Genomic DNA, 27,619 nt, shown 5'->3' with positions numbered 1-27,619 from the left:
TGTGTCCCCTCCTCTGCGCTAAGAAAAACACTGTCACAATTTGAAACATGTTCAAAAGAATTAGAACAGTCGCGTTCACCATCAATGAAAAGTTTTAGAAATGTGGATGTGGATATTGAACCAATCAAAAGGTATTTTTTTTTTAAAGCAAGCTAGTAAGGATTGAGGGGCGGGGCTACACATGATTGCATGAGAAGTTAAGAAACTACAGCTTTAGATAAGTCAACAGTTAGATTTGAGCATATCACATTGAGTGTGATTGACAAGTTTCTATCAACAGACTTGGAAAGTATGGCTACCAAGTGGTAAAGTCAGTGCAAAGAACTGAGTATGAATGGAGTATGGGAATATGTGTGCCTGTATGTGTCTGTGTGTGTTTCATGCGTGCATGGAGGAAGGTGGTAAATGTAACAGGGTTCATCAAAAATTTATTCAATAGGTTAAGTGCTAGAAGAACAACATGCAAAAAATATATTTTACTAAAAATTATTACACTGAAGGATCAGTATGATGAATGAACGGGGTCTTGCAAGATAATTTGATTCATGTTTTAAGAACATCAGACTTTTTCTTTCTACCTTTTCAAATAGTTCTGTTACCTCCCACCTCAAAAAGAATAATTTTCTTTGCAGTTCTTCTAGTCAAACTACATTGTTGTTATTGTGGTTAGAGTGGATTTAATCGCTCTGAAGTCTAATGTTCTCTTTCTTTGAAACATTTCTGGGGAAAAAAAGGCACAGAGGTTTTTCCAATTTGGCAGCAAAAGGATACTGCATGTTTCTTTTTACTTGTTCTCTGGAGGTGCGGATGAACATACCAAACGAAAGGGCACTGAAAAGATAAGTTTCCATGACATTCACAATAACTCTTTTATATTGCCGAGTGGCTATTCTATATGTAGCATTCAGAGGCAAATAAAAAAAAAAAAAATGATGTAAAGCCAAAATTATTTCCTTGATAACACTTGTTTTAAACACCTCACCACTAAATAGCTTAAAGTCTCCAAAGTGAATACATAAACCATATAAAAGCCACAAGCATACTTACATAAATTCTTAAGATTAAAGTAATAACTTCTAGAAAAAGGTGGGAGAAAACTCACGACAATAAATCTATTTGTAATGGTATTTGGGCTCTACCAAGCGCTTTCACTGGTCTCCAGTGGCTAACATATAAAACAATACATTTGATGTATGATTTCAATTCCTTATGGAAAACTGTTCTATCTACAAGCAGCTTGTCACAGTGAATGCCAAAAAAACTTGCTCTGTGTCCCAATATAAGGCAGGACTTTAAGATATAACTTAAGGTCACAATTTGTTCTTTCTTGGTCAGGTTTCAGACTATAATTGAAGAATGTCTGACCTGGGGGTGGCAAAAGAAGGGGGGTAGGTTTATTTATAGTGAAATCAAACTAGGCAAGGTGTCAGTGCTTGCAGTGAAATGGCACTGTTTTGCAGGGAGAATGGTTCTATAAAATGGGCAGAATGCAAGGTGTCGCTCTCTGAAGCTGCCTGGAACCTGCCCCATCCCAGAGACCCAAATCCCAGGCCGAACCATATGGCAGCTGGCAGCTGCTGAAAACCACCCTTGGTCCTAAGAATCTATTTTCCTGTTACTGAGGGGTGCATTGAAGGGGAAAAAGTTGCTGCAAAATGAAAACAAATGCCATTCTAATTGGTCTGTAAATTGCAGCCCTTTATCATTAGAACACAGCTCAGCATTTCTGCCATCATTTTTTAATCCCAAATTAAAGTTGTCCAGGTTTAAACAGGGAATTATAAAGTGAAAAATGCCTACAGTTGCAAGAGGGCAATATACAATTCCCATGGGCTATTCTTCTTGAAATTACAATCTTCCCCCAAACATTTTCCTAATTCAGTTATCACTGCGCCCCAATTCTCCCTCCAGCTCCTAACTTTTGAATTGCTGTCCTCATGGGCTATGACCAATCACTCCCTGATCAAATCTCCTAAGGGGCACTCAACTCCCTCAAGATTCCACCATATCCACACCCACCTCCTTCAGTCCGGGAGAAAGATGAAGCTTTCTGCTCCCGTAAAGATTTACAGCCTCGGAAACCCTGTACAGGGTCGCTATGAGTCGGAACCAACTCCATGGCACATCACCACCATAACCACCCCCTTCAGTCAAAGTTTAATTCGTATTGCCATACACTGGATTTGTTTTTCACAATGTTAGTTTTGCTTTTGGTGTTGCTAGTGTGAGCTTTGGTCATGTTGTGCATGACATGGTGTTATTTGCCTATGGACTACATTTCTCCATTCCAAGGGGGAAGGGACTAGCCAGCGCACATCTTATTACTTCTCTTGACTCCTAGAAGGATCTTTTGTACTCTCAATCCTCCTCAAGAAGTAAATACCAACACCACTGGAAAATTTGACCAAGTAAATGACATTCCACCAGCAAATTCCATGTATCTTCAATTCCCCACTCTTCCTAAGCCTTTTCCTCTTAACTTGCATGGATAATAGGAAGACACTGCTTGCCCCAATCCTGGTGACTAAGTGGAGGCTGACATTAAGTAACGCCTACAAAGTAAGATCAGATATTCAATATTATGTACTGAATAGCCAAGGAACTATAATACTGTGTGGTATAAAGTTATCATCCTTGGCTGAGCTGCTTATATCTAAAGACAGGATTGGCTGGTATGAAACAGTTAAGAGATCCAGTGAATTATATTAACCCTAAAGGTTTAACTTAAGGAACAGTCAGCATAGGTTGGGAATGTCCAGGAATCTTTTATAGAAGGCCTGCAATTTGAAGAGGAACTCAAAAGGATCAGTACTTAGCCGAATAGTACAGGATGGACGTTCCAAATGGGCCAACAAGAGCATCAACTCAAGTATGCAGGTGGGAATGGGAAGGCCATCTAAGAAAGCAAAGTGAAAAGAGATTTTATTATGTAGGATGGCTACACACGAACTGAACTGCTACGTACAGCTCTTTGGTTTTGCCTCCTATAACTTCTTAAGATCCCACAAATCTCTTTTATTGATAAAGCACTGTCTTTGGGTGGGGGCCTGATACATGGACACCCCCGTCGACTAACCACATGGGGGAGATGCCTTAGGTTCTTGATATACCTGGTTCTTCTTAGGCATTTGGTCTACATTCAAGGTCTGCCATATGGTTTCAACAAACAAAAATAAACTATATTTTCCCAAATAGATACATGTAGATAAAAAATGTTTAAGGATAAAAATGTTCATTCCATCATATATTTTATACTAATGAACGCCTTTATCCTTAAATGTGTTCTACACCTCCACATTTTGAGGTTCAAATTAAAAACATATAGTCAATTTTGGCAGCTTTGTTGCATTGAAATAAATATGTAAAATATTCACCTGTTTGTAAATCAAGGGTTGTTGTTGTTGTTATGTGCCGTGGAGTCGGTTCTGACTCATAGCGAGCCTATACAGGGTTTCCAAGGCTGTAAATCTTTACAGGAGCAGAAAGCCTCATCTCTCCACCAGAGTAGCTGGTAGTTTCAAACTGCTGACCCTGAGGTTCACAGGCTGATTCGTAACCACTACGCTACCAGAGCTCCTTAAATAAAGGGTAGGTTTCAGTAAAAAGAAACACAAAAGTTCCCTCCTTACTAACCTAAGATGCAATAATTTGTGTGTGTTACTCATGACGTTTACTCATGGTGCTCAATGGTCCTCCTATATCAACAATGATAGTGGAAATTCAAATTATATTGACTTCTCTCTCAGCAAATTTGCAATATATGATTTTCATGGCTAAACTCAAGAGTTGCATACAATTAATTTATGAAAGGCCTCTAAGTTTCTAATGCCTCCGCTTAATTTATTGATTTCATGAGCGTGATTGAAATTAAGTCTCTTTCCTAATACAAATATCAATTTCATTCTAAAAATATTGTTAAAGCAAGTTTAGAGTTGAATTCCCAGTCATCCACTCAGCAAATATTTATTGAGCAGCTACTAAGTGTACATACACTCTGAGGTGAGGCATGCTATGGCACCCTCATCAAGGTAAACATCTTAGCTTTATGTGGAGCAGATGAAGTGCAGAGGGTAGAATTGCTTTCATTAAAGTTCCATGATAATGCTTTCCTAATCTCTCAAGATTAATGCCAAGCAAGTGACTTCCAAGGTGGAAGCCTTGAAGGGTTATCAGAAGTATAAAATAATGAAATCAAGTTCCTGTCATTGTGGTGCATAAGGTTGTCACCTAAATGCCTCCATTTGGTGTAGTCACTTCACAGTTTATCCATGCACGTAAAGCTCAGTCTACCTGCCCTAGATTCTTAGATTTTCTGATAACCAATTTAGTTTTTAATCTTCAAATGATAGGAAAGCTAAGGGGGCTTTACTATGGATAATAGACCATCACTGGGAAATCCATGGCTATTATGGGGTTTCTGGAGTCCCCAGGTGATACAAATAGTTAACACGCTTGATTACTAACCAAAGGTTGACAGTTCAAATTCACCCAAAAGTGCTGCAGAAGAAAGATCTGCCAGTCTACTTCTAAAAAGTCAGCCATTGAAGAGCCATGGTTCTATTTTGATACATATGGGGTCACCATGAGTCAAAACTGAACTGATGGCAACTGGTAACTGGTTTTATGACTTTTTCAGTTTTAAGACCTTTCTCCACTGGACCAAGGTCCTTCCGTATGACACAATTTGATGTCCAATGAAGGTTTCATGTAAAATTCAATGTCGTGATGATTGTCCATCTGTCACTGCTGTCTCAAGCAACAACTCTTGAGCATAGCTGCAGATGACCTTTTATCCAATGATATCAGCAAAATCAATAGAAGAGTTCAAAATATTGGGAGTTTATCCATAAATATCTAAGTGTTGTGCTGTGGGATAAAGCACTGGACCACAAGGTTGATTTAAACAAGTTTGGTGGTTCAAACTCACCAGCAGGTCCTTGGACACCCTATACAGGATCTCTATTAGTTGTTAATTGACACTTAACAACAGCAACAACCCATACACACACATAGTTTGACAGAAGATATTTGTACATGAGTATTTTACCTTTGCTGCAAATATATCCGTGAATGTGATGAAGAATACAGTGGTAAAGTTATGAAAACTTCTTGAAAGAATGAGTCGCGGGCCTGAGGGATCAGGACCATAGTCTCAGGGGACACCAAGATCAACTGGCATAACATAGTCCCCAAAGACAAAGTTCCACATCCTACTTTAGCGAGTAGCAACTGGGATCATAAAAGTTCACGAACAGCCATCTAAGAAAGAATCTCTTTGTTCAGAGAGAAGATGTATGATGAAAACTAAAGACACAAGAAAGCAGTCCAAAGGACTAAGGGACCAAGAAAACATGTTTCCACACCCTGAGACCAGAAGAACTAGATAGTAGCCACTTACCACTATCAATTTCTCTGAACGGGATCACATTAGATGTTCCTGGATAGAGTGGGGGAAAAATGTGGAACAAAATTCAAAATCATTACAAAGAAGAGGCCTGTTGGTTGGGCAGAGACTGGTGAAAACTCTAATAGCCCCCATGTTGGAAACCGAACTCATGGCCGTGGCTCAATTTTCCAGCTAAACAATAGATAGTTCTACAAGCAGAACATTAACATTCACGAAGCACGCACGTTTTACCATAATTAACCAGTGGGGACCAAAAGGACAGCGTTTACCCAGGGACAGAGTTCAGAAAGGTTAGGACAACAGGAGGAATGGGAAGAGGAAACTTTGAGAGGAAGCAGGATATTAAACAGAGGGGATTGTAATTAATGTGATGAAACAAAATGTCTATGAACTGTTGGATGTAACACGGATGATCTGCTCTGTAAACCTTCACTCAATTCGCAACAAAAAGTTTAAAAATAAATATGCTTTTAAACTTTCCAGGCCTTAAATTGTTCTCTTGGGTATGGTATAACCTTTTGTGGTCTGCTTCCCTCTTTCTCTTTTTTGCCTCATCATTCTATTCCCTGCTTTTAGGATTCATTCAGTAGATATGTTCATTTTTTTTTATTCTTATTTATCCTTTAACAATTGTTAAGTAATGAATCAATTATCATTAGTGAAAAGTTTTATTATATTATCAAGGTGAAGTTTTCTACCTTAATTCCTCTCTATCTACCACCCAATAATTACAGAATCTGTTAGGCCCATCACTCAAATTCTATAACTAGGTCACTTGACTTTATATTTATCAGTACCCTCTCTTTCAAAGAAAGAAAATCAATAAACGGAATGCCTTTAATAGAGAGCGAATTAATAGAGATCAGCCTAAGAGAATTGCTATTTTCAGCAGTTATTGCCCAGAAATGACTATTAGGCCATCACCTGGGATTGACGCTATCATAGTATCACCAGCAGAGAGAGGAGACAGACAAAGCCAATGTTTCCTGTTCAGACGATATTTCTTACTAAGACTTTGGGCACCCTGGGTGATGCAAATGGTTAAACATGACTATTAACCAAAATTTAGTAGTTAGAACACACACCCCCTCCCCTCCACCAGAGGTATCTTAGAAAATGTCCTGGAGATCTGTTTCTGGACACTAAGAACTCTGAAACCCCTACAGAACATATTTCTACTCTACATAAGTGGTGTCAGCACTAAGCCTGAATAGACTCCACAGAAACTGGGTTGATTTCACAAGTGTGCAACTAACATGGAACTAGCATCATCATCAGCTGCTGTTGGGAGAACATTTGCTCCTTAGGAACATAGCTTAAACAAGAACAGGAATTCACTGTCCAGTCTCACCATCATCAGATGTGCTGATTTCCCCGAAGCTGGACCTCAAGCCAGTTGATCCCCAGGCACCTCCTCCTTACTTTGTCTCAAAAGCTGGATCTAACAGGCCAATCATTTATCTCTGTCAGGGATGGTTACAAATGCTGGTATAAGAGTGGCTGATTAAAACAGAAGGTCAGCTGCAGCCACGAGAGCAATGCTTCTAAACCCTCACTCAAATAGCAACAGTTCACCAAACCCCAGGCCCTGTTGGATGGGATGGCCAAAGAGTTTGGGCAAACGCCAGGCCCTTGGCATGGGCAGAGCTGCTGACCAGACAGTTGAGCATGACCATCTTTGGGTCTTATCTCCCCAGCTTACCCCCAACAGCTTTGCCTGACTTCCTGCTCTCACCTCCTATTCTCATTCCCCCACCCCCGCCCCCTTTCAACCCTCAACTTCAGTGTGGGCTGTCCTATCTTTTGTTCTGGCAGAGATAAGATGTATAAATTATGAGTGGTTGACAAAGTGTACTCCAGTGCCGCAGGCAGCTCATCAATCATTTTCCACATGTCGACAGATAATTGATGCAAACCCTGCAGGCAAATCTCCATCAGGTGAGAGAAGGGAAGAATTAGATCTACTGTCAGGAGCCAAGCAGCTGGTCTGTATTTAACATTCTTTTTAATTTAGCACTTGTTTGTTTTAAGTGAAGTTTGCTGGCCCCTCCTTGCCCTTCATACTTGTGGGAGTGGCCTGGGGTGTGTAACACCATCTCTAACCTGGTCCCTCAACCATTGGTTTTCCTGGTGGGGCTCTGTGGCAGGAAGGCAGATGAGACCACCCAGGCCTGTCAGAGAAGTGCAAGGAACTTTCTTTCTACCTAAGTGAGCTTAACATCAAAGGCCAACCTGTCAAGTGATTATCTGTCAGCAGGATTGGTGGGGCAGGGTACTTACTACCTGCACACAAGGAAGTAACCATTTACTGCTTTCTTTCTTTGAAAAACATTTTCCTTAAATAAAAGTACTCCAACTCAGTATTCCCTTTTCAAAATGAGACTGAAGAACACCTTTAGCACAGGGATGGAGAGGTTTTGGTTTCTTTACTGCCCTGGATTCAACCAAGTAATTCCAAAGTGAAGTTAACCTTCAAACTTGCCTATAAACTGGTCAAATCTGAAACTTTCAATGAATGGTCCAAAATTTTGAACAGTCTATAAACCTTACCCTACCAGTTGACTATAACTCATTATTTATCACCAACCTCCAATGTTCACACTATCTGCTCATCCACACACACACAAACACACATACACAAACACAACTTCTCCACCCAGCAGAAATCTTTGCTCTTGGTGATTCGGGAATTCTGGTCACTGGAAAATTACCACATGTGCCACAACTACCAATTTTCAAAGAATAATAATATAATACATAACACCCTTAAACTCCAAAAGTGACAATGAACATCATCTTGCAGTGCCTTGGGGTCAGTCGTATAAATATGATGTCATAAAAAATGTTCTGCTTGATAGCATGCCAGATAAACCGGCTTTTATTGGATTTCATTTTCTACAAGGAAATGAGCTGACATATAAGAAGACTCGTCCTAATAGCCAGTCATCAGTCCCTGGGGTTGTCATTGCGTCTTCTCAGCTGAAAAGCGGGCGTCTTTGTAAGTGGAAGTCTGCTCCACCCTGCTGTCTGATTTCTTGGGCTCAGAGCTTACTCTCCATATTTTGGTGAGGTTCAGAATGATGACGAACCCAGCACATGTGGCTCCAGAATCAGGAACAGTGCTTGATGTATCTCCCTACCTTAATTCTTTTTATATTTACAAACCTAACCTTAAACCCCTCTCAACCATCCTCACTAGTGGAGGACTTATGAAGTGAGAAGGCATTATTGTGGGCACACTTAGTGTCATATTCAGGATTTGGATATAACTACATTACAGAAGACCTCTAACGAGATGGATTGGCCAGGTGGCATCATTGATGGACTCAAGTGTGGCAGTGGTAGTAAGGTAGGCCCAGGATCGGACATTGTTTCGTTCTGCTGTGCATGGGGTTGCTATGAGTCGGTTCCAACTCTATGGCACCTGACAACGACAACAACAACATTACAGATATAGTAGGAAATCTTAAAATAGTCAATATAGCACAAGTAACCTTCTTTGTGGTAATCTGTTGTTTCAACCAAGATCCATGTGATATCAACAATATCCCTAGTTCCATATCCTCTTCTAAATCCAGTTTGAATTTCTGGCAGTTCTCTGTTGGTGTATGATTGCAGGCATTTTTTTAAATGATCTTGAGCAAAAATTTCCTTGCATTTGATAATGATGATATTGTTAAATGACATCTGCTTTCTGTTGGGTCATCTGTGTTTTGAGTAGGATCTCTTCCAATGTGTTGGCCAGATAGCTGTCTTCCACATTTCTTGGCATAGATAAGTGAGTGCCTCCAGTGCTACATCAGTTTGTTTCAGGATTTCAGTTTGTATTCTGTCAATTTCTGGAGCCCAGATTTTCACCATTGCCTTCATGCAGCTTGGATTCTTTTAGTATCAAAAGTTCTTGATTTTAGGTTGCCTCTAGAAATGGCTGAACACCAATCATTTCTTTTCGGTATTTTCTTTTCTCTTTTATAAAAGTTTTTGACTGTGTAGATCATGACAAGGTAGGGACAACATTGTGAAACTGGGTATTCCAGAATACTTAATTGTGCTCATGAGGAACCGGTTCATACACCAAGAGGCAGTGTTTTTTTGTTTGTTTGTTTGTTTTTTTTCTAACAGAACAAGGGAATATTCAATAGTTTAAAATCAGGAAAGCTATGTACCAGAGTTTTATGATTTCACCAGACTTATAAGGGGCTCTGGTAGCGTAGTGGTTACGAATCGGGCTGCGAACCTTAAGGTCAGCGGTTCGAAGCTACCAGCTGCTCCGCGGGAGAAAGATGAGGCTTTCTACTCCCGTAAGGATTTACACCCTCGGAAACCCTGTACAGGGTCGCTATGGGTCGGAACCGACTTGACGGCACTTAACAACAACAACAACATTCAATCTGTATGCTGGACAAATAATCCAAGAAGCTGGGTTATATGAACAAGTATGTTGTTGGGAGCGGCTGAGTTGAGGGTTTCTGACTTGGGGGTAGTTTAACTGAAAGATTGCAACTAAATAGTTGTGGTCTAGAAATTCACGCTGCTTCCAGGTCAAGCTGCCCCGTGAGGAACTTGCAGGGCCACCTTGGGGGACAGGGAACTTGCAAGGTTTTTTTCTTGTATGACCTTCAGTTCAGTCTGCACAAACATCTAGTTACTCTATCTCTGTTTCCCTAGCAACCACAAGTTACATTCTTCTGATACTGTCCCACTTACAGCATGCACAAACAACACCAGATGTTCTTGTGCTCTTTTCCTTGCCCCCAGCACCTCCTTGGATATGTGTATAAAATAAACTTGCTGCACTTGGTGTGTGACACAGTATCTCCATCAGAGTGCTGCATCCCATCTGGTCTCAACTTTTACTTAATTCTTCTGTGTCTTGTGTCTTCCTTTTTCTTCTAATCTCCCTTCGCCGCTACTCAGGTTTAATCTCTCTGTGCAGGTCACAGAGAATAGCTGATGTTGGACGCGGCAGTATGTGGCATCAGGATTGAAGGAAGATTCATTAACAACCTATGATATGTATGTAGATGTTACAACCTTGCTTGCTGAAAGCAAAGAGGACTTAAAATACTTACTGAGGAAGACCAAAGAAGACAACCTTCAGTATGCATTCCACCTCATTGTAAAGAAAACAAAAATCCTCACAATTGGACCAATAAACAACATCATGTTGAATGGAGAAAAGATTGATGCTGTCTAAGACTTCACTTTGGTACATACTTTTCCTGATTTTAAACTATTGAGTATTTCCTTGTTCTGTTGGGGTAAAAAAAAACTGCCTCTTGGTGTATGTACCAGCTCCCCATGAGCACAATTAAGTATTCTGGATTACTCATTTGATTTACAATCAATGGAAGCAGCAGTCAATGAATCAAACAATGTAGTGCAGTAGGCAAATCTGCTGCATAAGACCTCTTCAAAGTGTTCAAAAGCAGAAACCAGATTGAGGACTAAGGTGCACCTGACCAAAGCCATGATATTTCCAACAGCCTCATTTGCACGTGAAAGTCAAATAATAAGGAAGACCATAGGCAAACTGACGCATTTGGGTTATGGTGTCTGGGGAGAATATTGAAAGTACCATGGACTGCCAAAAGAACAAAAAAAAATCTGTGTTGGAAGAAATACAACCAGAGTGCTCAGTATGGTGAGACTTTGTCTTTCATACTTCGGACATGTTATCAGGAGAGACCCGTCCCTGGAGAAGGACATTATGTTTGGTAAAGTGAAGGGTCTGAAGAAAAGAGGAAGCCCCCCAATGAGATGGATTGGCACAGTGGCAATAAGCTCAAAGGTGGTAATTGTGGGGATGGCGTAGGAAAGGACAGTGTTTTAGTCTGTTGTTCATAGTGTCACTGTGAGTCACAACCAACCCAATGGCACCTAACATCAACAGATATTGGAAAACTAAGGAACGTAACAATCACCAGTTATATTATATTCACTTAATCTTTCTACAAATGCTGGCAATGTATCTATCATGTGCCAGGCACAGAGGGTGAGGCTGATTGTTTCTGGATACCTATTTATCAGGAGTCTTGGTGTGGCTATGTGTTAATGCGCTGGACTGTTGTTTGAACCACAAGGTCGAGGGTTCAAGCTCATCAGCCACTCCTCGAAACCCTATACAGGGTCACCATGAGTCAGAATTGACTCAGCAGCATTTAACAACATTTATCATATCTATCCTTGGTAGCTGAGATTAGACAAATTCACAAAAACAGGATGATACAAAGTATCAAGTATCTTTCAATAACTCATAAAGAATGTGTATGGTCCATAAACACACTTTTCAAATGTGCAAAATAATTAGAACGTTGTTGTTAAGTGCCTTCGAGTTGGTTCTGACTCATAGTGATCCTGTAGGATTTCCAAGGGGCAGCTGGTAAGTTTGAACTGCCAACCTTGCAGTTCAAACTGACCACTGCATTATAATGAAAGGTTTTTGTTTGTGTACTTTTTTTTGTTTAGTTTTTACCTATCACAATAGCAAAGCTGGGGAAAAAGCTAACACCAGGTTTATAAAGTATACGTGGAAAGCCCTTTAGGCATTGATACACTGAACTATCCCCAAAGTAACTGTTTAGTATTACCTTGTAATCCCTTGAAACTATGCATCAAAGAACTTAAATATTTTGAAGAATTTTTTCTTGAAGTGATTATTATAGATAAGTATATGATGTAAACACAAATATGTTCATTGAAAATGTCATTACAAACGACATGTAAAATGACCACAGAGGGGAGGAAGGGCTGTGGTACTTTGGGGTCATTTGGCTGAGAGGGATTAATGAATTATTTGTGGGTTGGCTTTGAGCTGAGTCCTTAAAAATGAATAGGACTTGGCCTGCTGGTCAGGAGAGCACTCGGGAACGTGGGTGGGGAAGGACGTAGAGAGCACAGAAAATTTATGTGAAAAAAACAAAGTTTGATTCCGATTCCTGGCATTCCCAGGTATACAGAGTGGAAGTGTGCTCTGTAGGCTATACACAAGGTATCCCTCTGGAAGCAAATCACCAGGTCTTTCTTCTGAGGTTTCTCTGAATGTGTTTGTACCACCAATTTCTTCATCTACTCAACAGTTTGTGTCACCCAGGAAGCCCATGGCAAAGCAGGAGTGGTCCCAAGGGGCTGAAACACAGACATGGTGAAGGGGATAGTGGGAAAGGAGACTGCCTAGCTCATTAAGCAGTGCCAAGTTGTACAAGCTTTGTTGGTAGGCAAGAAGATTGTTTCCTTTGTACTGTGTAAGACAGGCTAGGCTAGGAGGCAGGGGATCATAACAGCCATGCAAACTGTTTACTGAGAAACAAGATACTTACTATTAACACACAGGGGAAACCTAGTCTGGCTCAGTGTCCCTGAACAGCAGCTTCTAACCAGAGAATTAAAACACAAAGTCTGCTTATCAAAACACAGCCTCAAAAATGATCAGTTTCCTTTTACAAGTTATCAGAGTCAGCTATCAATCTCTAATTAAAATTTCAAGATACAAGGAATGCGAAACCATTTCAAATCACAGAGGAGCTGGGAAGACGAGAGGTGAGGCTCTGTACTAACAGCCTGCCCAAATGGGGCCAGTTACTTATAACTCACGGGGCTAAAACATTTAGTAAGTAGGTTATGAATATTTATAGTGAAAGGTGAAAGAAAAGTATTCCGGATGAAAAGTATTCTTGATGAGTTCAATGGAAAACCCAGCATCTTTTGATACCTGCTGATTTACAAAGCTCTGAGAAGTGTTCTAAAAAGATTTAAAAAATAAAAGCTTTGAGGGCTGTCAATGATTAGTGGTGTAATAATAATAATAGCTATTGTTTATCAGGGAGTCCTGGTGTCAATTGATAAGCACTGGACTGCCAACTACACAGTTGGTGTGTCAAACCCACCAGCTGCTGGTTGGAAACCCTATACAGGATTGCTATGAGTTGGAACGACCTCAGTGACACTTAACAATACTGTCAAGTGGTTCCAACTCACGGTGGCACTGTAGAGGCTTTCTAACAAGCAGCTGGGAAGTTTGAACCGTGGACCTCACAGTTCAAACCAACCTTGTGGTCCAGCGCATTCTCCCGCAGGGCCACACCAGGACTCCACATTCGTACCCCATTTTACATAACTAAAACCAGAGAAGTTAAGTGTTCCTTTCTCCAGGAAGCAAAGTTAGGTAGTGGCAAAGCTAAGAATTGAAAGTTCTTGTGGTGGTGGTGGTGGTTGTAGTGGCTGTTGTGATGGTTGTTATTGTGGTGGTGGTTGTAGTGGTGGTTGTAGTTGTTGTGGTTGTTGTGGTTATTGTGGTGGTGGTGGTTGTAGTGGTGGTTGTGGTTGTTGTGGTGGTGGTGGTTGTAGTGGTGGTTGTGGTTGTTGTTGTGGTGGTGGAGGTGGCAGTGGTGATAGTTGTGGTGGTGCTGTACCATTGAATCAATGTCATGAGTTGGTGCTAACTCATCAGCAACTAATAGCAAGAGTCTGGCTCGAGAGCCCTTACTATGAACTGACTTTATACTCCTCCTCATTAGAACACTTAGATCTTCTATAGGCATGGCAACGAACTCTTGTGGGTGTTCACATGTGACTTCTTGGGAGGGTGAGAAACAACATCAAATGGTGAGAAGCAGTATTGTAGGACACTTTATTGGCAGGCGATTCACCATAGGGAGGAAACACAATCACCAAACCTGGCTTAGAAACAGAACCAGAGGATCGGAAAACTCAGTGCTCCTGCATAGTTCTCAGTAAGAGGCTCTGTTGGTGCAGTGGCTTACGGGCACTAAGTTCAAACCCACCCGTGTGCTCCAGGAGAGAAAGATGAAGCTGTCTTGTAAAGATGGACAGTTGTGTAAACCTATGGAGCTGTTCTATTCTGTCTTCCAGGGTCACCATGAGTTGGAATTGATGTGACTTGCAGTGAGTCTGGACTTTGGTTATAGTTCTCAGAACCCACCCTAACCTAGCCTGCTTAGTGGTGTCCACATTCTCCATGGAACTAGGGACTGTGTGCATATAAACAGAACAGAACTGAGTCCCACGGGCCCAAGCAGCAACTTCATGAGACCCTTTAACATAAGGGTCTGTTGTGGAAGATGAGTCCCGTTTCCTACCCATTTTGCAGCGGGAGCTACAAATAATATCCTGTTGCTAGCAATGGTGATTTTGGCAATGTTCTGGGTAAAAGTAGGAGAGTAAAGTCTAGTTGTTGTTGTTGTTATGTGGAGTCGGTTCTGACTCATAGCGACCCTGTACAGGGTTTCCCGTAAATCTTTACGGGAGCAGAAAGTCTCATCTTTCTCGGGCAGAACAGCTGGTGGTTTCAAACTCCTGACCTTAAGGTTCGCAGCCCGATTCGTAACCACTACACTATGGTGGCCCTGAAAAGAAAAGAGTCTTGGCAGACTACCTGGAGCGGCCTCCAGTATGGTGGAACATTGGTGGCCAAGCTGGAGTTGAGCCAAGGGAAGGGAGGTCTGCCCAGAGACCAGTGGCAGTGATGGTAACGACGCTGGCCCAGATCATGGTTCTTCTGTAAACTGGATGGCACTAGAACCGCTGATGTTGGTTAAGGCTGCATTGATTCCTGAAAATAAAGTGATCTTCCCTGGGGACATATGGATGTAGTAAAAGGAAGATGGTACCAAAAGAGTCAAGAGATGCTGAGAGATGCCCACATTGTAAAAATTATATTAAAATTTCCTCTCTCTCTCTTACTTGCAACAAAATGTTTGTTTCATTTAGGATAAATGACACCTTTTGCAGATTCTAAAACACACTAAATGTTCCTTGGAAGACACACAGGAGATTGTCTAGTAAACTAATGCTCATTGAATAGAATCAGGCTTGCTCAATTGTTATGAGAAGTTAATGAGGGCCTCCATGATTGGCTGTTGGTCCCATCCTTGTATGCTACTAATAGACACTGTTGGCCAAGACCACTCTAGGTTCGCACCACTAGCAGGAACTGCTCCAAGACAACTCTAGAGTCCTCTGGCATCTTCACAGATGTTGTTTTGTCCTTATATCCAGGAGTATGAATATTTATTATTTATATCAGTATGCCCTCTGGTAGCATAGTGGTTACAAATTGGGCTGCAAACCACAAGGTCAGCAGTTCGAAACTACCAACTGTTCCACGGAAGAAAGATGAGGCTTTCTGCTCCCGTAAAGATTTACAGCTTCGGAAACCCTGCACAGGGTCGCTATGAGTCTGGACCAACTCCACTCCACAGCACACAACAACAACAACATATCAGTAGGAGTCCTGGTGTGGCGCTGTGGGCTAATGCGTCAGACTGCAAAATCATTTGAACTGCAATGTCAATGGTTCAATCTCACCAGCTGCTCCTATGGAAACCCTATACAGGGTCACTATGGGTTGGAATCAACTCAATGGCGCTTAACAACAACAAAAAAAAATATCAGTAAAGCCAAGTGAATAAGCTCTCACTGCACTACCACTGCCCACACGTTCTATGAGTCAAAAGCAAAGATTGCTTTTCTGTCTACAACTCAGAGCTCTATGTGTTGACAAGAGAGCTGTATAGGTTGACGTCAGGGGCCAGATTCCTGAGCCAGCTCACAGCCACCTCCAGTTTTCTTGACCTGAAAAGTGCTGACCTCCTGCCCTCCACTGTCCCCACCCACAACAACACTTCAGTATTCCCCATGTGCTCCCTCCATGCTGGTTCGACACTGGTGGTGTGCACTTAAAACTGAAATGCAACTAGCAGACATGAGGCCTGGGATTCTGGAAATCCTCATTTTCCTCCATAGACACCTTCATAAAAATGTCCGCTTTTCCTGTTACCATTTTTGTCAAAAGGAGAAGGAAAAATAAAACATACAAATTTGACAAGCTGGTAGGGAATTAATGAACTTTTTCTGCTCATTCTGTCTGTCGTCCTCCCAACACACCCCCAGACTTCAATTAGATGGGAGAGTAATAGAGCAGGGGTCCTGGTGTGGCTGCTGTGGGCAAAGCCATTTAACTGCAAGGTCCGAAGTTTAAGCTCACCAGCTGCTCCTCGGAAACCCTATACAGGGTCGCTATGGGTCGGAACTGACTTGATGGCACTTAACAACAACAATAGAGAAGAAGCACTTTTAATATGACCAGAGCCATTACCTGGTTAACTACTTTCAACCAAGTTGGGTAAATGCTACACTCATAACTTTAAAATAGTTTATTTTAATTTAAATCATGTGAAACAAATTAATTTACTGATCTGACTTGGGCCTTGTCTGTTGATTGGAATTCAGCATGGACTGTTTCATTTGTTCTTATAATGTTGTTGTTGTTAAGTACCGTGGAGTCGGTTCCGACTCCTAGTGACTCTGCACAGGGTTTCCGAGGCTGCAAATCTTTACGGGAGCAGAAAGCCTCTTCTTTCGCCCATGGAACAGCTGGCAGTTTTGAACTGCCAACCTTGAGGTTAGCAGCCTGATTCCTAACACAGCTTCTTAAAACTTCCTGTTTTGTTTTCTTTAGAAAGGAAATTGAACTTAACGACTCTTGCAAGACATTCTGAATGTAGTCTCCTATAATTTTATGTTTCTCTTGAAGTTTGTACAGCTGTCTGATCCACATTTGATTTATGGTATTGATGTTGTTGTTAAGTGCTGTCGAGTTGGTTCCAACCCATAACGACCCTATGTAGGGTGTCAAAGGGGTGGTTGGTGAGCTTGAACTACCGACTTTGTGGTTAAAACTGACATTGCAGTCCAGCACATCAACCCACAATGCCACACCAGGACTCCTAATTCATGGTTATCTGTTTTAAAAAGATGAAACATCATGAAGTTTTTCTAAAACATTCAGGGAAAAAACAATGTCTCTGCACACTCACATTTTATTGGCTTTGTAACATTTAATTAAACTCCATTATTACAATATAAATGGAATGAACATAAATAGGTTAGGAAATAGGCTCAACTGACTCATGGTAAAAAGTGTATGTCGTGTGAGAAGTGCCTGGTGGACCAAGGAAGGAGCCGTCAACTGTGCATGCTCAGAGTGACGCAGCATTAGTTAGTATGCTCCCCAGAAAGACAGCGCATGTCAGCAAGCATTTCAAGTTGGTAAAAAGAAGGATGGTTAAGAGCGCTTCTACTGTATTGTGTTTGCATGTGTGGGTGTGTATCTGTATGCATGTAAATATATGTTTATATACATATAGAATTTGTGAGATAATGTTTAGTTTTTGAGAGGAAGAAATGTATTAATCAAGATGATCTGATGACAGCAGTATGCAAAAACAAACAAAACACTCCATTTTATTCTTACATGCACAAGCCACAATATATGTATATACATATATATATATATGCTGTTGTTTTGTTGTTGTGTGCTGTGGAGTCAGTTCCGACAGGGTTTCCGAGGCTATAAATCTTTATGGGAGCAGAAAGCCTCATCTTTCCCCTGCGGAACAGCTACTCCCTGGAAACCCCATACAGGGTTGCTATGGGTCGGAATCGACTCGACGGCACTTGACAACAACAACAACATATATGTATATATATATATATGTATGTATATATTTAAATTGTGAACTGAGTTATAGTTTACATGGGAGAACATCAGCTTTACACCATTGTTTCATTGTAATGATTACAATCACCTCTGTGCATCATCATTCAATAGTATTTGCTTCCATTCCCTCTGTTTTTTTTGGGGGGGGGGGGGGGGGAGGGGTGGGAGATGTACACAATAACACTCAGGAGTATATAATCATTTAAACAACCAAAGAACACATTCTGTAAGCCTGCCTCCTGGCTGCCAGCTCTTCCCATGAATCTAGAGTCCTCAGCTACTCCCTCTCTCCATGTCCCCATCTCTGCCTCCATCTCTGATGTCACTGCTTCTCTGGATAAGGTCCATGTTCCACTTGTGCTCTTCTTCCTTGATGGTCCTAGGGTCCTCTGTTTCTTGACTGTAAGATTAACCCCTCCCCGGTTTTGTTACAAAACTGTAAAGGTGGAAATCTTTACAGTTGTGACAATCACAATTAGTCATGACAACAATTACTCACTATTGGATCATAAGATTCCTAACCCCATCTCCTTTCACCAGACCCATCTAGACAAGATGAAAACATTTCAGTGGAGACTCTATCTTCCCCACGCACTCTTAAACTAAACTCCCTCTTAAAACCTTGTAAGTCAGTCACTTCGTGCCTTTATCGCCCCCTCATTTTAGGTAGCCAACGTCTAAGATGCCCGTCCCTATCTACTCTGTGTACAGAGGGGATAGGACTGATAACAAGCTACAATACTTCAGAAGCGTTATCTCGTTCATCCAGGTGTCTCTTTGACAAACACCAGTGCTCATAATGACAACACAAAGAATATCCATTTGGAATATGAACAAGACTTTACAAGTAAGTAGCTGGGCATTTGAGTAAGCAGCCTAAGAAATCAGGATCTGCACCCCAATTTCAATTTCAGGGAAATATTCAGCAAGGTTTTTGGTCTGAGGGAGTATCTGACCCTCAGCACATTCTGCTGAGTATGCTTTTTTGCTTTGGCAATGGCATCAGGAAGAGTAATGAGCGCCTTTTGCCCGAGATCATTCTTTCCTTTTCCCATGCAGACAGCCTGGCATAACCACACCTCTCTTGAGGTTTATAACATGCAACTCACAACTGACCACAGCTGAATGGAGTCAATGAGGACTCATGCCCAAACAACACCTCCACTAAGTTTATCAGCAGTATATTGAGAGGCCTTGGTATCATGGATTGAACTGTCCTCCCCTCAATATGTGTCAGCTTGGCTGGGCCATGATTCTCAGTGGCTTGGCTGTTATGTAATGATATCATGATAGAATGTAAAGACTTAGATAATGAAGTCCATGGGAGCATAATATATTCTGGTGTGCTCAGCCAATCAGTTGTAAGGGGATTAGAGTGGGCTGCAAGACCCTTACTCAGGCCACAACCCTGGTCCAATGTAAAGGCAGTTTCCCTGGGGCATGACCTGCATTACCTTTTTCTTATAAAAGATAAAAGCAGACCTCAGTACCACCAGAAAAGAAAGCCCCAAGCAGAGTGTGTCCTTTAGACCCAGAGTCCTTGCACTGAGAACCTCTTAGGCCCAGGGAAAAACTGATGCGAACACATTGGGCTGTCCAGGGTACAATGGGCCCATAGATGTTAGACAGAGATAAGGAGCTGCATCCCAGAGCTCACAAAGAGAGGACTGGTGCCTAGAACGGCAACCTGAATTTGAATTTCTAGTTTCTTAAATGGAGTCCTAGTATGGTGCTATAGGTTAATATGCTGGAACACAAGGTGGTTTGAACTGCAAGGTCAGCAGTTCAAGCTCACCAGTAGCTCATGGGAAACCCTATACAAGGTTGCTATGAGTCAGAACTGACTCGCCGGCACTTGGACTGCGAGAGAATACGTTTTTGTTGGTTAAAGCCACCCATTTGTGTTATTTCTGTTATAGCATGCTAGATGACAAGAACATGTGGATATGGGCAAGAAAAAGAGCCAAACAGACCACAAACTGGAAAGACAATAGTATAGGGCAGAAGTAAGAACAAAGAAGACGAGAAAGAGAAACAATAAAGAGAAGGAAGGAGTAAGATAACAGACAGCAGTGAATCAATTTCCAGGTAGAGGGAAACATGAACTATCCTTATCATGAGCACACTGATCTCCTTGCTTTTCAGTATGTCCCAGAAATACTGCCATCACCGTCATTAGCACTTTTACAATCCCAGCAGCTAAAAGTTGTACTAAACAAAGAACAGTTTTCATTAATAAGCAAAGTTTAGTGCATATAAAACAGCTATGGATTATCTGTGACTGTAAGTAAAAACAGAAGTGCCACAAGGATTGTTTGAAAATGGTATTCATTCTAAATGTAGAAGGAAGACAGAAGGATGAGACTGCTGGTTGAGCGGCACGCGGAAATACCAGTCCTTTCAGGAACATCCTTAATATTCCTATTGCTGCTGGTTTTTGTTAAGTGCCGTCGAGTCGGTTCCAACTCATAGTGATGCTGTATAGGGTTTCCCAGGAGCGGCTGGTGAGTTTGAACCGCTGATCTTGAGGTTCAAACTGACCTTGCAGTTCAGCGTATTAACTCACAGCACCACATTAGGGTCAAGCAAGTCACAGAGCTTGCTTCTCCAGTGAAGTTCCACCTCAGGGGCCATCCATGAATTTGTCAGTCAGCATATGCCGCTGTCAAACTGCATGTGTGGAGTAAGAATGCCAAAGCCCCAAAGACAGTTATTAAATCTCCTTTGTTGTACATCCCTGAATTTCAGAACTACTTCAGAGCATGGGAAGTGGAAATGCCTCTCAAAGCAGGGACTTCATTACTACTTGCTCTTTCCCTAATCCCTCTAGACCAGATGCAACAGGGAAAACTCAGGAAGAGACATATGTAGCCATGACTTTGTATTGGTTCACGCAAATTTGGGAAAACAAGGAATTATCTACAGAAATGTGACAGATGTAGCACTCTGGACTCATGTCAGTCAGTGGACAGGAGATGTCCTCTTCATGGAGTGAGGTTACCACCATTTATGGTACTGCTCCATCCTGAGATGTCACTGCTTGAAGCTTCTATCCCTCCTGTTGGATGCAATCATGATGTGGGACATGATGAAGAGAAATCTACACCATCGCTTCCAACCACTGCATCCTCCTCCCTGTGTGGAGGCCTGTGCTTGCTGGGATCCCTGTACCCATTTCTATCTTCACTTTACCTGGGTTTCCGGTCTTGACAGATGGGGGTCATTTTACTCTGGGCATTTATTCAGCCATCTATACAAGCTTAACATATATATATATATATTTGTTAAAGGCTCTTTCGCCGTCTTAGGTGTGATAAGATAAGGAAAAAAAAAAAACTTAATGTCTAATTGTTGTTGTTAGGTGCCATCAAGTCAGTACTGACTCATAGCAATCCTATTGTCTAATTAGTACATATAATTAACAAGCATATATTCTTTAAACATACCAATCTATCCTCATAAATACTATTTCATTACCTCTCAGTTGAAGTGGGAGGTAGGCTCATTACACAATATTATGGGTAGTAAAAAGAGGGATCTTCTGAAGAAATAACAATTTTCAAACCCTTCCCACATACAATACATACAAACACTACAGAAGTCATTCAGTTGTCTAAGTTTTCCTCCGCACACCACCCATCCCCAGAAAAGTGTTAACGGGAAGAAGTAAGGGCGAAGTGAGTTGTTGCTGTTTCTAGTGCATCTATCTGAAATAAATAAAAGCAATTAAACACTTACAGAGATGGGAAAGAAGACAGAAATAAAGACTTAATTTGCCTCTGCAAAGGTCAAAGATCATTTTAATCAGGAAAATAATCCAGATTCAGAATCCCTTTTAACTTCAGCTTCTTCAAAGTCCCTGAGCTAAAGATATTTTCTAGAAATACAACACTAATGACATAGCACAAAGTTTTCCACAGACAGTACGGTCCCAATCCCTGATTTGTTATGACAAGGATGGGACCTAAGCAGCCCCCAGTTCCTGTCCCTGACCTGCCCACAGAGCGATTCTCCTCAGATGGCTGATGAAATTATCTAAGGATGGGTTTGCAGAGCATGTAAACTCACTTCCCAGATGGTAACACTGAGATCCCCAAGCTGAGTACTTCTCAGAGAAGTGGGGAACAGTCAATTTCTGAAAAGAATTTTAACTATTTAGCTTTGTTGATGTTAAGAATATTGACCCAACCTCCTTGTATTGGGTGCCTAAGTGGCCTGGATTCATTCAGTACTTTCACAGGGATCTAAGTCCCAAGCAAGAGCAGAATTCTTTTTATCAAGAACAACTAGCTTGTCCGAGGTATTTTTGTAAGAACTTACCAAAATCTTGCATTAGTTGTCTTCATGACACATTACTCAGTGTTTGCTCAATAGTAGGGACATTGAAAGAGCAGCGGGTACAGAGAAGAGAGAAGGAGCCTGAGGAAAGCTGTGTGTTTCATGTGCGCTGGCGGAATCAATTTCAACTGAGATGCACTTGGTGAAGGCTGTTAGCAAAACATTTGCAGAGGGTGTCTGAGCGAGGGAAGGGGGAGCTCATTATCTTACCTCAGCAAATGACTCTGGGTCATCCTAGGGCACAGATATGAAGGAAGGAAAGGGGCCAATGCACTGTGAATTCTCTGGAGCACTATGGGATTTGAGGGGGAAAATGGGAGTACTTGATGCTGAGGATGAAAGATACAAGAGCAGACAGAGGCACACGGATTGTTAAACACTCAGTCACTAGCCTAATGGTTGGCAGGTCAAACCCACCCAGAGTTACCTAAGAAGACAGGTCTCACATCCTACGGGGCAGTTCTACTCTGCACACACGGGGTCACTATGAGTTAGAATCGACTCGATGGCAACTAGCAGCAACAAGTAGCTGTGGAATTGTGGCTCTGGCAGAAACAACGGAAGAAGCAGCAAAGGAACCTTCTCAACAACTCTCTAACTAGGAATCGTTCAAATCTCTGTTCTACAGATGAAGCTGAATGGAGACACAAGAAGGTAAATAATTTGCCTAATGTCAACCGCTAAGTAGCAGGGAAAGGATTTGAACATAGATCATCATCTGGTTACAGAGTCCACACTCTCTCTCCCTGAAATGGAGAGCAGAAGTAGGCTGTCAGGAAGGTAGGGGTCTAACTATGAAAGACATAACCCAACAGAGCCATGAGAAGAGCAGGAAGAGGGGGAGAGGTACAGGGAACAGACCACCAAAGAAGGGGGGAAGTTAGGAGCTGGAGGAATCACAGGCCCAGCATGAACTTAGGCACAAGCTTAAAAACAAGCAACAAGCAAACAGCAACAATGACAACAAAAACACCCCCAAACACCAAGCTATTTAATTGCTTGGGAATCAACAGATGGATAATGGTAACAACTTTAGTTAGAATTCACTGAACACTTGTCCTAGATCCTGCATCAGAGCCTTCCCACATATTATCTGACTTGGAGCTCATAACCCTAGAAAGTAAGGTTAACCCCATTTTACAAATTAGGAAACTGAGCCATAGAGAGAGTCGGAGGTAAAGTGACGGGCCTGGCATCTAGATCTACTTGTTATCTTACTGTCTGCTGGACTAGGAGCTCCAGGGGAACTTGGATAAGCATCTAGCAGGGAGTGTGTGCCAAATTTAAGTCTGTTCACTGGCTGAAAGATTGCACCAAGACAATCAGAAGGAGAAAGACACTTGAAGGTATTGGTGGTTCAAAAGGATTGATGGTGTCAAGTGAGCTTGCGCTAAGGCCAAGAGGAGAACAATCTGCCCTAGCATCTCATTCTAAGCAGTAGGGGGATCAGGTGTCTCTGGGCTGCCTACAACACTGCTCCTGGGATCATATCCTCTTGGAGAAACCAGAGACTAAGAAGATGCACGTAATGTTCCCTCTGCCGCAAATACTTATTCGTCAGCATAAACGGTTGCATGTTTTAGTGTATTACACACCTGATAGAAGGGCTCAAACATTACCTTTTCAGAAAGACCCAACGCATGAAACCCTGCTTTATTTTCCTTCCCCAAACCTGATATGTATTTATTTATTTACTAATGATCTGTCTCTCACACCATTATCTGTCAGTTTCCTTTACTGTGGTAGCTAATATGTTCCCATGACATTGGAAATTTTGTCATCTGTTTTTCAAATTCCAGCAGGGTTACCCTCTGTGGATAGATTTCAAAGGAGATTCCAGAGTAAGACAGATGAGGCAAGGAGGTTTGGGGATCGACTTCCCAAAAATTTGTCAATGAAAATCTTCTGGATCAAAAGAGAGCACTGCCAGATGTACTTCCCTGGGACACGTGGTCAGGAGAATATCATGCAGGCTGAAGCAGAGGGCCAGCAAGGGAGAGGGATGCTGTTGGTGAGATAGATTGGCACAGTGGCTACAAGGGTGAACTGGAACATGCCGGTGGTTGTGAGGCGAATGCTGGACCAGGAAGCACTTTGTTCTCTTGTACATGGATCACTGTAAGTCAGTGTCAACTTGATGACAATACTGACAACTCCTACTTCACCCATCCCAGAATGTGAGCTGCTTAGCCTGGTTGTTCATTGCTCTATCTCCAGTGCCTACAACAATACTTAGCACATAGTTGGGGTGGTGGTGGTGCGCTGTTGAGTCAGTTCCAGCTTATTGAGACCCTCTAGATGGTCTCCAAGGCTGGAAATCTTTACAGGAGCAAAAAGCCTCATCTTTCTCCCATGGAACAGCTGGTAGATTCTAACTAATGGTCTTGTGGTTAGCAGTACAACCCTTAACGAAGATTTGATGAAAAAGCTCAGTCTCATCAGTCAGAAAAAAGGCCAAGAGCTGACTGCAGAACAAACCACCAATTGCTCTTAAGCAAGTTCATGTAGAATCTAAAGAAAAGTAACTTCATGAAAGTAAGACCTTGAGTTACGAGACTATCACAAGAATAGATGTGACTCATTGAACACTAATGACCACTAATGACTAAAGACTAGATGAGTGGGGCGACAACAAGGACATCATACGTAAAGAAAGCAAAAAACATCATTTGAAAGACAAGAAAGAAAGAAAGAAAGGGTCATAATGAGGAGGCAAAGAAAGTATTAACATCTGGCCATATAGAAGCAGCAAAAATACAACCTAATAATGAAATCTATGGACAAATGTGTTTACAACACCAGAACCAAGAGGTTCCCCTTTAGATCGGAACTCAGTAACATAAAACTATGCCTTTTCACACTGGAGAGTGTCACCTGAAGAACCTTGAAGTCCTAATAGGTGGCTTATGACTACAAGTGCAAATCTTAATTACTGTCAAGTCAATTCTATACGGTAACCCCATGTGTTGGAGTGGCATTGAGTCCCTAGGGTTTTCACAGTGGCTGAATTTTCAGAAGTAGACCACCAGATCTATCTTCCAAGGTGCCTCTGGATGGATTTGAACCACTAATCCTTTGGTTAGCCACCAAATGTATTAACTATTTGCACCACCCAGGAGTCTGATTAAAATGTTGTTGTTGTTGTTGTTAAGTGCTGTTTAGTCAGTTCCGACCCATAGCGACCCAATAGGGTTTCCGAAGAGCAGCTCATGAGCTTGAACTGCCGACCATGCAATTCAAACCGAGTTTACAGTCCAGAGCTTCAACCCACAGAACCAAACCAGGACTGAGTGGGCTTAAATACAATCGAAAGGAACACACACATGCCACAGTCATGATGGATTATTACAATAAAGTGGGATACGCATTTGAAAGGAGGCCCAGATCCTCTGAAACAGACAGAATGACAAGGTTCCAGCATGCTGCCTGTCTGTAGGTCCTCTGGGAAAATACCACATCGCCTAGAAACCAACCAGCCTCCGGATGGGCAAGTGGTTTTTCTGTTTATGAGAGTGTGAGTATGGATATACAGACCCTTTACCGAGAAAACGAAAACAGTAGTTCTTTTCTGAGATTTGCAAAACTCCATTGGTAACCGCATGGCCAATTCAGAGGACAGAAAATATGGTAGCAGGAAAGGCAAAAACCAAAAATCAAAAAGTTTCTTCCTTGATCTTGCATGCTGTGGTAACTTGACATACAGTATTGAACAAAAAACAACAATAATAAACGTCCTTATAGGCTCAAGGAGAGATTTCTCATAATCTTCCAGGATCCTGCTTCAATTTTAACTTATTCCATATGCTTTGCTACCCACAGACCCTGGCCTCAGCAGCAGAAGTGATCTATGCTGCCCTGCCATTTAAGTGTGAGGAGCCCCAGCTCTATTGAAGCTTGTCATCTTGCCTATTAGCTTGATGTCTTTATTCACAGACCATCTGTACCACCGAGAGATACAGAGGCAGCTAATGTCAATATGAACAAATGCCTCCTCTTTTACAAGAAATGTCAAACACAGGACAGGCTAAGAATGACCCCAGGAATACCAACAGATGTTCACTACAAGCGTCTCAAAAATCAATCCTTTCTACAGGGACTAATTAAGATGAAATAAGGAGCAAAAAGTAAAGAAATTTGTGTCATATTATCAGGAACTTCATCCTCACTTTCCAAGCTGATTATGGGCAGATTGACCTGTGCTCTTTGAAAAAATGCTAAAAGAGAGACTGCAGCTACCAAGGCACCAAGGGAGACCTTCACTTGCCTCCAATTTCACCGTCGCAAACTGCAAAAAGAAAACTGCTCAGAAGAAAAAAAAAAAAAAAAATGTGTTACTTACACAGGTTGTTTTTTCTACTTTGGTTTCTTTAAACAACCACATACAGAATGATAACGGAATGGACAAGATATGATTGTGATGTTTTCCAATATGGAAGGAAATAAGAGAGTCTACATCCCAGGTATAGGATTTAGACCTTCTTATTGGGTCATCCCCTAAAGGTAAATACAGAAATTCACTCTAGTTTTGTTTTTTTTAAATATTTTTACCCTTCCTGAAAGAGCAGAGTCTTGTATATATGTGAGCCTCAAAGAAACATAGGTTTGCACTTTCTGAATTTTAAACATAGCTCATCTTTCCATTTAAATCAAATAATACCTGCCATTCCAAATACTTGTTCTTCATATTAAATTGTCACACACTCTGGTTAGGTAATAACATCGGTACACTGAACCCTAATATAATAAAAAACATTTGTCTCTGTGTTGGCTACAACTCAGGTTGACTGCAAGTGTTTCACCGTAGAATTAGATTCCATAGGACGGTCAATGACTATCGATTGTTTTCAGAAAAAAAGATCTCCAGGTCTTTCTTCCAAGGTCCCTCTGAGTAGAACCAAATCACCCATTATTTGATTAGCTGCCAAACACATTAACTGTTTACACCAGCCAGCAACGCTATGCTCTAGTAATGTGGTTCTCAAAACTCTCTCAACTCCAACACTTGGGGTTCATTTAAAGCAAGATGCAATTCTCCCCCAGGTAATTAACGACACACCTTCCTGCCACCTCAGGCAATGATAGCAATTATAACAGCAAAGCTTCTAAAAGTCGGAACGTTTTATAGCCCTTCTATGGAAAAACAGGACAAAGGGCACTAAGGTCACTGATTAAATCTGTATTTAACCACAGCACCATCACACCACCACTGAGTTGGACAGAACCTCTTACAATAGCCTATATTCCACAGCTCTTAACAACTTAACAACAACATGCATCAGTGTGGGGTTTGCCACAGTGTTTACAAGTGTTTCTAGCAGTTCACAGAAGGGTTTTGTCCTCCATCATTTCCTGTG

At 41.6% G+C, this 27,619-nt stretch overlaps 1 protein-coding gene across 1 annotated transcript in view; it reads right to left on the bottom strand.

The window, feature by feature from the left end:
* LOC102834369 (chromosome unknown open reading frame, human C10orf11) overlaps positions 1-27,619 on the bottom strand; it is a 1,226,642-nt gene that overhangs the window by 660,583 nt on the left and 538,440 nt on the right. The gene's annotated exons all lie outside the window — the stretch shown is intronic.

Source organism: Chrysochloris asiatica, unplaced genomic scaffold, assembly GCF_000296735.1.
Source record: "Chrysochloris asiatica unplaced genomic scaffold, ChrAsi1.0 scaffold00020, whole genome shotgun sequence".
Taxonomy (NCBI): Eukaryota; Metazoa; Chordata; class Mammalia; order Afrosoricida; family Chrysochloridae; genus Chrysochloris; species Chrysochloris asiatica.
Note: the sequence above shows the minus strand (reverse complement) of the source record. Positions and strands in the feature narration are given on the sequence as shown.